At 38.8% G+C, this 15,027-nt stretch overlaps 1 protein-coding gene across 2 annotated transcripts in view; it reads right to left on the reverse strand.

Moving 5' to 3' along the window:
* The window catches only part of CDK6 (cyclin dependent kinase 6), a 919,339-nt gene that overhangs the window by 891,982 nt on the left and 12,330 nt on the right, over positions 1-15,027 (reverse strand). The window lies entirely within an intron of this gene.

Below are 15,027 nucleotides of genomic sequence, written 5' to 3' on the forward strand. Positions count from 1 at the left end.
TCCTTACTTGTGGGAACCAATACCAAAGCTTTAGGACACAGATGAAGGGAGGGAGCAAATCAGGTCCCCTAAACGGAAGGCACCACGGCTTGCAAAACCTTTCTCCCAAAAATAGCCTCTGAAGAAGCAAAAGTATCAAATTTGTAAAATTTGGCAAAAGTGTGCAGTGAAGACCAAGTCGCTGCCTTAAATATCTGGTCAACAGAAGCCTCGTTCTTGAAGGCCCATGTGGAAGCCACAGCCCTAGTGGAGTGAGCTGTGATTCTTTCAGGAGGCTGCCGTCCGGCAGTCTCATAAGCCAATCGGATGATGCTTTTAAGCCAAAAGGAAAGAGAGGTAGAAGTCGCTTTTTGACCTCTCCTTTTACCAGAATAAACAACAAACAAGGAAGATGTTTGTCTGAAATCTTTTGTAGCCTCTAAATAGAATTTTAGAGCACGGACTACGTCCAAATTGTGTAACAAACGTTCCTTCTTTGAAACTGGATTCGGACACAAAGAAGGTACAACTATCTCCTGGTTAATATTTTTGTTAGAAACAACCTTAGGAAGAAAACCAGGCTTAGTACGCAAAACCACCTTATCTGCATGGAACACCAGATAGGGCGGAGAACACTGCAGAGCAGATAACTCTGAAACTCTTTTAGCAGAAGAAATTGCAACCAAAAACAAAACTTTCCAAGATAGTAACTTAATATCTATGGAATGTAAAGGTTCAAACGGAACCCCTTGAAGAACTGAAAGAACTAGATTTAGACTCCAGGGAGGAGTCAAAGGTCTGTAAACAGGCTTGATCCTAACCAGAGCCTGAACAAACGCTTGAACATCTGGCACAGCTGCCAGTCTTTTGTGTAGTAAGACAGATAAAGCAGAGATCTGTCCCTTTAGAGAACTTGCAGATAATCCTTTCTCCAAACCTTCTTGTAGAAAGGAGAGAATCCTAGGAATCTTTATCTTATCCCATGGGAATCCTTTGGATTCACACCAACAGATATATTTCTTCCATATTTTATGGTAAATTTTTCTAGTTACCGGTTTTCTGGCCTGAACCAGAGTATCTATCACAGAATCTGAAAACCCACGCTTCGATAGAATCAAGCGTTCAATCTCCAAGCCGTCAGCTGGAGGGAGACCAGATTTGGATGTTCGAATGGACCCTGAACAAGAAGGTCCTGTCTCAAAGGTAGCTTCCATGGTGGAGCCGATGACATATTCACCAGGTCTGCATACCAAGTCCAGCGTGGCCACGCAGGAGCTATCAAGATCACCGAGGCCCTCTCCTGATTGATCCTGGCTACCAGCCTGGGAATGAGAGGAAACGGTGGAAATACATAAGCTAGGTTGAAGGTCCAAGGTGCTACTAGTGCATCTACTAGAGTCGCCTTGGGATCCCTGGATCTGGACCCGTAGCAAGGAACCTTGAAGTTCTGACGAGACGCCATCAGAGACCATAGACCCTGAGCTTTCAGGGATTCCCAGACCGCGCCCCAGCCCACTAGACTGGCGTCGGTCGTGACAATGACCCACTCTGGTCTGCGGAAGCTCATTCCCTGGGACAGATGGTCTAGCGTCAGTCACCAACGGAGTGAATCTCTGGTCTTTTGATCTATTTGAATCATTGGAGACAAGTCTGTATAATCCCCATTCCACTGTTTGAGCATGCACAGTTGTAATGGTCTTAGATGAATTTGTGCAAAAGGAACTATGTCCATTGTTGCAACCATCAACCCTACTACTTCCATGCACTGCGCTATGGAAGGACGAGGAACAGAATGAAGCACTTGACAAGAGCTTAGAAGTTTTGATTTTCTGACCTCTGTCAGAAAAATCCTCATTTCTAAGGAATCTATTATTGTTCCCAAGAAGGGAACTCTTGTCGACGGAGACAGAGAACTTTTTTCTATGTTCACCTTCCATCCATGTGATCTGAGAAAGGCTAGAACGATGTCCGTATGAGCCTTTGCTTTTGACAGGGACGACGCTTGTATTAGAATGTCGTCCAAGTAAGGTACTACTGCAATGCCCCTCGGTCTTAGAACCGCTAGAAGGGACCCTAGCACCTTTGTGAAAATCCTTGGAGCAGTGGCTAACCCGAATGGAAGGGCCACAAACTGGTAATGCTTGTCCAGAAAAGCGAACCTTAGGAACTGATGATGTTCTTTGTGGATAGGAATATGTAGGTACGCATCCTTTAAATCCACGGTAGTCATAAATTGACTTTCCTGGATAGTGGGTAGAATCGTTCGAATGGTTTCCATCTTGAACGATGGTACCCTGAGAAATTTGTTTAGGATCTTCAAGTCCAAAATTGGTCTGAAAGTTCCCTCTTTTTTGGGAACTACGAACAGATTGGAATAAAATCCCATTCCTTGTTCCTTTATTGGAACTGGGTGTATCACTCCCATCTTTAACAGGTCTTCTACACAATGTAAGAATGCCTGTCTCTTTATTTGGTTTGAGGATAAGTGAGACATGTGGAACCTTCCCCTTAGGGGTAGTTCCTTGAATTCCAGGAGATAACCCTGAGAAACTATTTCTAGCGCCCAGGGATCCTGAACATCTCTTGCCCAAGCCTGAGCAAAGAGAGAGAGTCTGCCCCCCACTAGATCCGGTCCCGGATCGGGGGCTACTCCTTCATGCTGTTTTGGTAGCAGCGGCAGGCTTCTTGGCCTGCTTACCCTTGTTCCAGCCTTGCATCGGTTTCCAGGCTGGTTTGGGTTGTGAGGCATTACCCTCTTGCTTAGAGGATGCAGAATTAGAGGCCGGTCCGTTCCTGAAATTACGAAAGGGACGAAATTTAGACTTATTTTTAGCCTTGAAAGACCTATCTTGTGGAAGGGTGTGGCCCTTTCCCCCAGTGATGTCTGAAATAATCTCTTTCAATTCTGGTCCAAATAGAGTTTTACCTTTGAAAGGGATGTTAAGCAATTTTGTCTTGGATGACACATCCGCTGACCAAGACTTTAGCCAAAGCGCTCTGCGCGCCACGATAGCAAACCCTGAATTTTTCGCCGCTAATCTAGCTAATTGCAAAGCGGCATCTAAAATAAAAGAGTTAGCCAATTTAAGTGCGTGAACTCTGTCCATAACCTCCTCATATGGAGTCTCTCTACTGAGCGACTTTTCTAGTTCCTCGAACCAGAAACACGCTGCTGTAGTGACAGGAACAATGCACGAAATTGGTTGTAGAAGGTAACCTTGCTGTACAAAAATCTTTTTAAGCAAACCCTCCAATTTTTTATCCATAGGATCTTTGAAAGCACAACTTTCTTCGATAGGAATAGTAGTGCGTTTGTTTAGAGTAGAAACTGCCCCCTCGACCTTAGGGACTGTCTGCCATAAGTCCTTTCTGGGGTCGACCATAGGAAATAATTTCTTAAATATAGGGGGAGGAACAAAAGGTATGCCGGGCTTTTCCCACTCCTTATTTACTATGTCCGCCACCCGCTTGGGTATAGGAAAAACGTTGGGGTGCACCGGAACCTCTAGGAACTTGTCCATCTTGCATAATTTCTCTGGAATGACCAAGTTGTCACAATCATCCAGAGTAGATAACACCTCCTTAAGCAGTGCGCGGAGATGTTCTAATTTAAATTTAAATGTCACAACATCAGGTTCAGCTTGTTGAGAAATCTTTCCTGAATCTGAGATTTCTCCATCTGACAAAATCTCCCTCATGGCCCCTTCAGATTGGTGTGAGGGTATGACAGAACAATTATCATCAGCGCCCTCCTGCTCTTCAGTGTTTAAAACAGAGCAATCGCGCTTTCTCTGATAAATAGGCATTTTGGATAAAATATTTGCTATGGAGTTATCCATTACAGCCGTTAATTGTTGCATGGTAATAAGCATTGGCGCACTAGATGTACTAGGGGCCTCCTGCATGGGCAAAACTGGTGTAGACACAGTAGGAGATGATGTAGTATCATGTTTACTCCCCTCATCTGAGGAATTATCTTGGGCAATTTCATTATCTGTGGCAGTACTGTCCTTACTTTGTTTGGACGCTATGGCACAATTATCACATAAATTTAAATGGGGAGACACATTGGCTTTCATACATATAGAACATAGCTTATCTGAAGGTACAGACATGTTAAACAGGCTTAAACATGTCAACAAGCACAAAAAACGTTTTAAAACAAAACCGTTACTGTCTCTTTAAATTTTAAACAGAAAACACTTTATTACTGAATATGTGAAAAAGTATGAAGGAATTGTTCAAAAATTACCAAAATTTCACCACAGTGTCTTAAAGCATTAATAGTATTGCACACCAAATTTCAGAGCTTTAACCCTTAAAATAACGGAACCGGAGCCGTTTATAAATTTAACCCCTATACAGTCCCAGCTATAGTCTTTGCTGAGACCCAACCAAGCCCAGAGGGGAATACGATACCAATTGACGCCTTCTAGAAGCTTTTCCAGCAATTTTTAGATCCTCACACATGCATCTGCATGCCCTGCTCTCAAAAAACAACTGCGCAGTAATGGCGCGAAAATGAGGCTCAGTCTATAACTAGGAAGGCCCCCTGACTGGAAAAGGTGTCTAACACAGTGCCTGCCGTTTAATAAACGATCCCAAAGTTTATAAATGCAAATTGTCAGCATAAATATGAATAAAATGCCCAAATAAAGCAATCGATTTAGCCCATAAGAATGTCTACCAGTTTTTTAGCCCATAATAAGCCCTTTATTCTGTTTGTTTGACTAAGAAAATGGCTTACCGGTCCCCATGAGGGGAAATGACAGCCTTCCAGCATTACATGGTCTTGTTAGAAATATGGCTAGTCATACCTTAAGCAGAAAAGTCTGCTAACTGTTTCCCCCAACTGAAGTTACTTCATCTCAACAGTCCTATGTGGAAACAGCAATCGATTTTAGTTACTGTCTGCTAAAATCATCTTCCTCTCACAAACAGAAATCTTCATCCTTTTCTGTTTCAGAGTAAATAGTACATACCAGCACTATTTTAAAATAACAAACACTTGATAGAAGAATAAAAACTACATTTAAACACCAAAAAACTCTTAACCATCTCCGTGGAGATGTTGCCTGTGCAACGGCAAAGAGAATGACTGGGGTGGGCAGAGCCTAGGAGGGACTATATGGCCAGCTTTGCTGGGACTCTTTGCCATTTCCTGTTGGGGAAGAGAATATCCCACAAGTAAGGATGACGCCGTGGACCGGACACACCAATGTTGGAGAAAGTACATTAATATAACTGTGTTGGTTATGCAAAACTGGGGAATGAGTAATAAAGGAAGATTATATATCTTTTAAAACAATAACAATTCTATGGTTGACTGTCCCTTTAAGAGGTAAGGGTTGATTCTGTGTACAAATATTTGCAGAGGAACAACAGGATTAAGGTATTTTTCTCAATCCTGTAATGTTTATCTAATTTATCTTATCTAACATTTTTGCTGTAAAAAGAGGCATTATATCTCTGCAGACACAAATTTACAGTTTTGAGAACTGTAAAACCAAGCATATGTGATATTATCTTCTAGATCACGGGTGTCAAACACAAGGCCCGCAGGCCGAATCCGGCCCGCCAGATACATAATTAGGGCTGCAACAACTAATCGGCAAGATTGATCATAAAAATAGTTGTCAAAGAATCTCATTATCAATTAGGTGGTCAGCGATTAGTTGGTTAATTGCACAGCACCAGCTGCTTCAATCCGATGAACTCCTGCACATGGTATTGTGCAAACATTTTTATTTATTATTTTTTTTTCTATCCGATTAATCGGATGATTATTGTCCGATTAATCGGATAGAAAAACGATTAAAAAAATAAATAAATTCAATTTTTTTTGCACAATCTTAGTTGCAGTAGATCATCAGATTAAAGCAGCTGGTACTGTGCAACTGACCAACTAATCGCTGACCACCTAATTGATAATGAGATTTGTTGACAGCTATTTTTATGATCAAACTTACCGATTAGTTGTTGCAGCCCTATACATAATTAAAAACCAATCATTAATTTAGGATGCATAACATGTGGACTATAATGTGTCTTGAATAAAAAAAATATTTAGATCTTTTATTAAAAAAATCTGATTTTAAATAAGAAAATCTGATTTAAATAAAAAAAATCTGATTGATTTTTTTTGTTAAACAATTATTGATTTATATCCATCCTGTGAAATAATAAATACTGATGGATGTTTGTCACATTTAGCGAGTGTCAGAAGGAACCTGGGTATTACAAGTTGAAAGGAAATGTGAATGCGTGAGTGCAATAGCAATTTACGCTAGAATGATTACCGCGACCTCAGAGCTCTGGTTAACTGTTACACAAGACAAAAATGTTGCACAAAACACATCAAAAATACATTTAACAGTACAGTTAAACTCATAATAACACTACCTGATAAAAATTATTTTAAAAAAATATTGCATAAAAAAACTTATAAGGGCTTAAAGATAAACGGTCTCAGGTGTCAGAAAGGCAGGCAAAGAGATACATACAGATACATGTCTAAAGATTAGTGATGCACCGAAATGAAAATTCTGGACCGAAACGGAATCCGAAAATCCGGATGCACTTGGCCGAAAACCGAAACTGATACCGAAAATGTATTTTTAAAAAAAAAAAAAATTATTTTTTATTTTGCATAATTAGAACCAATAAAAAAAATCCCACACTTTTATTGAAAGTAACACACTAAAATTGGACAAAAATATCTTAAAACAACAATATGCTACACAATAATGTTACCAAGAAAAAAAAAAAAACAGGCAAGCAATAATGCCATTTTCGGCCAAAATGTTTCTGCGACCAAAATTTTGGTGCATCCCTACTTAAAACAATTATAAATATCAATATACTGTATTATTCTTTATTTAGTTTTATGTAACAGAATCATATTTAACAGTTTTTTTTTTACTAATTATCCAAATAAAGTATAGTCCAAGAAAACTCATTATATGCAGAACAGTAAGTCAAGTAATAAACTTAAACAGCAGCTCTAGGCTAGCATCAAATTTGAAACATGTTACACAATAATTTTACCGACAATAACAGGCTAAAAAAACGAAAAACGAAATAGCCAAAAATGCCATTTTCGGCCGAAACTTTCTGCGGCCGAAATTTCGGTGCATCCCTACTAAAGATGTATATGTATGGATATATGTGAGTACATATGTATGTATTTATAGGTGTATTTATGTATTTACAGACATATATACACATATAAACACATAAATACAAATTTGATGTAGGAGAAAAGATACCAATGGCACTACCTAAATGTAGAGGACCAGAATTATAACCTAAATTAAGCCCACTATTAAGGCTAGGTGTGGGTGCTATGTGTATGAACAGAACCTTATTTACAAGAAGAAGAAAGCATACACACAAAAAGCACTCCCTGGTCCAAAGAGTGCTTTTTGTGTGTATGCTTTCTTCTTCTCGTACATAAATACAAATGTATAGCTAAACAGATATAACTGCATTGGAGCCCTTTGCATTCAATATATAAATAAACATATTCATATTTAATTAAGCGTTTAACTGTGTATTTACTGTACATATTTCCCATTACAATTACAATGTTTTGCACATAGCAGAATATGTTCTATATATTTTTAATAGATATTCCTATATATATATCAGAAGATTGGAAAGCAAGCCCATTGAGAAAGGTGCCAGAGGCGCACCGAAACGTTTGGGGTATACGTATGATGGATATTGTCATTTGTTTGCAATAAAGAAACTTTTCACAAGACCGGTGAGTGCAGCATTTCTTCTACTTATAAGGAGAGCTGGAAATGGATATATATATATATACAGATATTCAGTTTGTAAGTGCATGCACTCTCACCATCCCAGGTCAGAGGAAGGGACTGTTTGTTGTCCCGAAACGTCACAATAAATATTTTTGTTTACACAGATGGCCAAAGTCCAGTGAGTGCTTATTTATGATTGAATCTATATATATATATACATATATATATATATATATATATATACCTATATATAATCATATATATTTATATAGGTATATATATTTTACCAAAACACAATTAGATATACAGTATATATAGAAATATGTATCTATGAATAACTAGAACATATTCTGATATGTGAATAACTTTGAAATGTGAAATATTAATATTTTCATGTCGGGTTAGCGCACTTGAGAAAATGCAATCAGGTTTGCAAATGAGTAGAATGTTATTTTTTTTTTCACTTTTCTTGCTTCATAGACTTCTTTGGGGGAATACGTTAACGTGGTCGCAGTATTCTAACTTCGGCTTTTTGAGAGCGTCAGTTTAACGCTCGTGCAAACACTTTTTACTTTCAACTTGTATTACGCGCTCTACCCAATGTGCACAAAAAGCGTACCTCTGGCATAGTTAAAGCACAAGAGGAAGCACTCCACTCGTAATATAGCCCTTACTTGGTTAAATACTTAATTTTAAATGTATTCCCCCTTTAATGTTATTTAGTTGTACAACAATTATGCACAATTTGTGAGTAATAATTTATGTTATATAAAACAAGATATATATATATATTTATATTTATATATATATATTCTAGGATGCACCTGCTTCACACATACATGCACAGTATTTAGGAATGAGCTTACCTTTTATATTATTATTCTTTGAATAATTTATGTTATTCCATAAAACTAGGAGAATTGTGGAACGGTGTAGGTTAGTGCTCTAAAACATTTGCATGTGCTATTTGTGCTAAATCCAGCATATGGTTTCTCAAATATGGCTAAACTACTAGACAAGCTGTTGGCATTAAAAAACTATTTAGTGCTCCTGCTCGAGCGCTAACTTCATTAGAGGTTAACTTTTTGCGCTCGTTGGGTAGCACTGGTATTACAAGTTACATGTTAAAATGTTGTGCTCGCATTAAACCGTGCAAAAAGTTAACCAGAGCCTTCCCTAAAAACCTATACTAAAATCAAAATAACCCCCCCCCCCCAAAAAAAAAAATTAAAAAAATCGCCCTTTGTCGGGCATTAGGATTAAAAAATGGACCTTGCTTTCAATCTTCAGTGTGCTGTGGTGTCAGCATGAAGACGGATCGGGTGGAAGAAGAGGACCGCATCTGCCCCCCCAAAGGAGCCGAATTCAAGATGGTGAGTACAAAATGTGGGGGGGGTAGGTTTAGTATAGAGGTTTTTGTTAGCAAAAAAAACTTAAATCAGCGCAATTTTTAGATTAGGTTGTTTTTTTTAGATTAGGGCTTTTACTGATTGTTTTTTTTATGTTTGGTAATGGCGGTTTAGGGGTTAATAGTGTACCAGGATTAAAAGAGTAGGGGGTGTGTTGGATTAGAAGTTATTAGAAATGGGGTTAATAGCGATGGGGTAGTGGCGGTTTAGGAGTTAATAGTGATGGGGTTATGGCGGTTTAGGGTTTAATTTTGTAGAGGGCAGATAGTGTAATTTTGTTTGTTTGTGTTTTCTGTGAAACTTTCTCAGCCCAAACTCTTTACATGAGCTTTAAAGTCACGTAAAAAGTTTGAGCATAAAACGTGATTGTATTCAAGCGATCGCATTTACTTTCAACTTGTAATACAAGCACTGTTTTGTGATCGATGGGACCCATAAAAAGTAAAGGGAGTGCAAACAATTGCAAATTTGCGCAAACGAACCTGCGGAAATTTAAACACTGCTCCACTTGTAATACAGAGTGGAGCTCAAAAATTACTGCAATCTTGTGATCGCGTTTGTGCTTCTCGTGCAAACGATTGCGCTCCACTCATAACCTAGCCCTTTATTGGTGAAAAATGTCCCTATACTTTACATGGGCCAGTCCTGTTTGTTCTGATCACAAACCAAATGCTTTGATTTGCAGGGCTAGTTTTCACTTATCAAATTTCTTAACTAAAATCACTTTATACAACCCCAGACATCATTATTTAAAAGATTAATGAGTACCACAAAATAAAAACGGATCATTGGTTTTGTACATATGCAAAATTCAGTGACATTATTCGATGATGTTAAATGGTCATGAATCCGCTTTTTTTTCTTTCATGATTTAGATAGAATATCATTATTTTTTGTAAAAACATTCCAATTTACTCTTAAAATCAAATTTGCTTCATTCTCATGTTATTCTTGTTGAAGAGATATCTAGATAGGTAGCATGTACATGTCTGAGCACTAGATTAGTGCTGCCAAATAGTTTTCTTGATAATGTATAACATTGTTGAAAAATTGCTGCAATACAGTTGCTGAAGACACGTGCACACTCCTGAACTTAACTTCCTGCTTTTCAACAAAGGAGAACAAGAAAACAAAGAAAATGTGATAATAGAAGTAAATTGGAACGTTTTTTTAACCCCTTCACCCAATCTGACGTATATATACGTCTTGCAGTACTTTGCTCATTGTACCGCAAGACGTATGTATATATACGTCTGATCTTCAGGAAGCTCCAGCTCTCGGCTGTAACTTAACTGAAGCTCCAGGCATCTGCCTCATATGGAACCGGAGTGCGATTGATGCTCCAGTTCCATATGAGGGCAGATGTCTGATTGTTACAGACAGAGACACTGTGTGTGTCACCATCTGTAACGATCGTTGCTGGTGCCGGCGGGAGGTGTGGGTAGGAGGTGGTGGCAGTTGGGCGGCCCAGCAGTGGAGGGGGAAGGGAGTGGGAGAAGGAAAAAAATAAAGGGACAGGGAGGGATGGTGCAGCTACACTACATAAAAATTAGTTTGGGGGTATGGGGGGGCACAAAATAATGATCTCAGGAGGGCGGAGGTGGGGTCCACTACAAAAAAATTTACAAAATTAAAAAATATTTAAAAGAACAAACAAAAAAACAGCTGCCAGTACCTAAGATGGCTGATATAGTTAGAGGGGGGAGGGTTAGAGAGCTGTTCGGGAGAGATCAGGTAGGTTAGAGGGTAAGGGGGGATCCTACCCTGCAGGGAAAAAAAAATAATTTAAAAAAAAAAAGCCTTCATTTTTTATATTGCTAGACTGTCTGCCAGTACTTATGATAGGGGTGACCAGTGGGAGGTGGGGGAAGGAAGAGACCTGTATGGGAGGAATCAGGTAAGTATCAGGTAGGGATCGGGGGGGGGGGGGGGGAGTGTCAGGTGGGAGGGTAATCTCTACTCTAAAGCGGAAATTAACCTTATAAGCTACCTAATTAACTCCTTCACTGCCGGGAATAATAGAAGTGTGGTGCGCAGCTGCAATTAGTGGCCTTCTAATTACCAAAAAGCAATGGCAAAGCCATATATGTCTGCTATTTTTGAACAAAAGGGACATCCGTTTGTGCCATTATTGCACAAGCAGTATGTAATAAATTCAGTGAGAAACCCAAAGTTTGTGAAAAAAATAACAGTTTTTTTATTTGATCGCATTTGGAGGTGCAATGGTGGCATGAAATATACCAAAATGTGCCTAGATCAATACCTTGGGTTGTCTACTTACAATATATATATATATATCGTTTTGACAGGTAAATAAAATAACCAAGGCTCTATTTCTGTTTAAATGGAGTGATAGCAAAAATGCTAAAAATTCTCCGGTATTTTAGACAAGTTTTTCTCTGAAAGCCCTGGTAGTGAAGGGTTTAAAAGTGTATGTTCGGGGGCAGAGCTAGCCAGCAGCAGAAGCAGACGTGTGGGTCTGTAGCTCTCTGCACAAATTGATCAAAAAACCTGTTTTAAGACTCAGATATTCCTGTACTAAACAAGGGAGCCTTGTGCTTATTGACTTGCTGTTATCGGATATGAAGCCGATAGATTGAAGGAAGATCTTTAGGGAGTACAACAGTGGAAAAAAGTTGACGGGGTACTCAGATGGACCGGCGCCATTTTGCATGGCTTCGTGGCAAATATATCTCGACCTTTGAAGTGATCAGCCGCCACATAGGCTTCGCAGCACAGAGAGATAAGGCCTCATATTGAAATCGAACCTCAGCTGTCTACTGTGTTAAGCTGATCGCATTTTGGCCCCTTTGCTGCGCAAGACATTTCTCGATCCTACAGGCAATATGGCGGCTACTGCTAAATGGAGGATTAATGCTCTGCAATCTCTAGAAAAGGCTTTCAAACTAGTCGAATTGCAACTGATCAGAGCTATTTCAGAAGCGGTATACTGCCAATGTGTTAAAACTCAGAGGGACTCTAGCTGTGCAGGAAACTGTGTGAATGCAATAGATCGTGGCAATTGGGAGATCATGGCAACTTCTGAAGGTGTAGTGGGTCAATGTGTTGCCGAGATGGCGATGCCCAATAAAGATGAAGTTATGTCGGCAGACAATTCGGATGAGGAGGTGAGAGTATCGGTCACTTGCAGTCCAACTGCAGATGTGCAGAAAAGTGAAGTAAGAAGTGTAATGCCCAGTAACGCTAAGGATGTGTTGGCAAAAAAGTTTTATTATGTTGAGGACTCACTTCCGATAGAACACAGGTGTGCTCCAACGAAGGGGACAGTCATAGATCAATCCACCCTGCTACATATTCAATCCCACATATCAACCCAGTTAAACAGGCTCCTACAAGCAGCTGTTAAATTGAATCTGCGAAACCTGACACCATCCTACACGAACTATCTGGGACACGTATTCTCCAGCACAGGAGTGGGGTAGACAATGCCTGTCATTACTGGCCTCCTACAGAGTCCCCTTCTGTTAGGCGGGGACATGCTCATCATAGTAGTCTTGCCAGGAAATTTCCAAGATATTAGTAAGGTCGACGTCTCTAGACTCTGTTATATTTTGCAGCCCATCTTGTAACAAATACTGGTCTAAACAAGAAGCTAGCCCAGGGAACAGTGGTACAATTACATTGTTTTACACTGCATAATTCCAGAGAAAAACTATTGCTACTGGGCCCCTAACAAGGCCAAAATAGATATGGTATAGGCTAATATGTAATGTTATACATCTCCTCTTCTTTGTTATATGCTGTCGAGTTTATAAGTATTTTTAGTGAATGACACCACTCAACAAAATCTGTTTACCTTTATATAAGTTTATTATGTTAAATATTGGCTATAAGGGCTCGCTCTAACGGTAATCTCCTCAGCCCAACATGAAATATACTTACAACTGGAATGGGCTAACATTTCCCTGCCAAAATTGAAAGATCTTGGGGTTTTATAGTTTGACTGGCTATCTGAAATACAACATGAGCTATTTTGTGGGGTTTTTGTTCTGAGGTTATATTGTGTAGCCCTACTTGTGGGCTATAGTTATATGGCCCAGGGCCTAGATTAAAGTGTATCCTTAACTATAGTCTAATGCTTTTATTCCAGGGGAAGTAAGTGTTGTTTGTTTTTTGTTTTTTGGGTATATATGTTCACAGCTAAATATATAAAAATGTTATCTATAGTATATGTAGGCTTTAATTACAAGTTTGACATGCTAGGAATCCATTATTTGGGCTGACAAGTCTCCTCCATTATACTTTTGACTTATATCTCCTTTTGTAATACTCAATGTATTATTGTAGACCTGGAATTAACATAAGGTTTTATATTATACTATATATTGTATCTAGGGTATTACTTGCATATGCTATTTTTCCTCTATGCTATTAGATAAAAACCTAAGATTTAACCTATCTACACAATAACATAATAGCACGGATTACTTTATATTGTTAACTATGGAGCTGCCGGCGGCCGAGGCAGCAGAATTCAGCAGAATTCTTACAACATCCTTGCTGTTGTGAATTGTTATGCGTTAAGCTCAGTGAAAACTGTATAGTTCTATTTCTATTCCTGGTACTGGTTCATGTCCAACCCCAATATTTGTTGTTTCTAGATTGTTTCTATATTTATAGGCTCTGCCCCCCCCCCCCCCACCTTAAGGGGCTTATTTCCTAAGCTAAGGGACACAGATCCCATCTTTAAATCCCTACATACTACACATGAGTGGCTCCATTATAGTTACGGTTGATAAACCCTCCCCTAATATATGTAATTATAGTCCTGAGGACCCTAAAGGAGTCCTATATGTTATATACCTAGGAAGAAAAAAAAAATAATCTGAGGTCAGTTTTTGTGTCCATTGACCACATAGGAAACATTACAATTCTGGAATTATTTTTGACTCTTAGTTCTCTAACACCTATAGTTTTTGAAATGTAAGTTCTTATTTATGATTTGGAATAAGGTTTGTCATGCTTAGTGTATTGGCAGTGATTTATACTTTTGTCAATTGCCCTTACGGGTTAGCCTTTGTTTGTGGTCACTATGCTATGTTCTGTAATGTTTTATTATTTGCCTCAATAAAAAAACTGTATGTTCTATCTAAATCATTAAAGTATTTTGAGTTTCATGTCTCTTTAATTAAAAAAATAGATCTTTTTTAATCAAAAACAACTGTACTAGGCAGTATTTTGGGGTTTAAAGTTGGTGGGAGTTGGGTTTTAGAAAAAAAAGCGGCACTGAAAAGTGCCTTTAGATTGCGGTCTATGGGAACTTGTAATACTAGCGCACATTAGTGTGAGGTGGTATTACACAGCGAAGCGCCAATATCGCTTTCATGAAAGCAATATATAGCGCTCCACTTGTAATCTGGTCCAGACTATATACAACTGCCCCAGCTTAACTACCTTAGTGCAATTATAGGAGTCACATACTGCAACTCACGCTCCTTAAAGTAGTTCCTGACAGCACACTCTCTAATAATATGTTGCATACAAAGCAAACTAGAAAACAACTCCACCATCTTACCCAGGAGATCTTCATTTAAAGAGACACTCAAGTCAAAATTAAACTTACATGATTCAGGTAGAGCATGCAATGTTAAACAACTTTCAAATTTACTTCCATTAACGAAATGTGCACAATATTTTTATATTTACACTTTTTGAGTCACCAGCTCCTACTGAGCATGTGCAAAAATTCACAGAATATACGTATATGGATTTGTGATTGGCTGATGGCTGTCACATGATACAGGAGGAGTGGAAATAGACATAACTTTGAAATTTGTCAGAAAAAAAAACTACTACTCATTTGAAGTTCAGACTAAGAGGCCGATTTATCAAGGGCCGAATGGCCCCTGATGCCC

Source organism: Bombina bombina, chromosome 5 (assembly GCF_027579735.1).
Source record: "Bombina bombina isolate aBomBom1 chromosome 5, aBomBom1.pri, whole genome shotgun sequence".
NCBI lineage: Eukaryota > Metazoa > Chordata > Amphibia > Anura > Bombinatoridae > Bombina > Bombina bombina.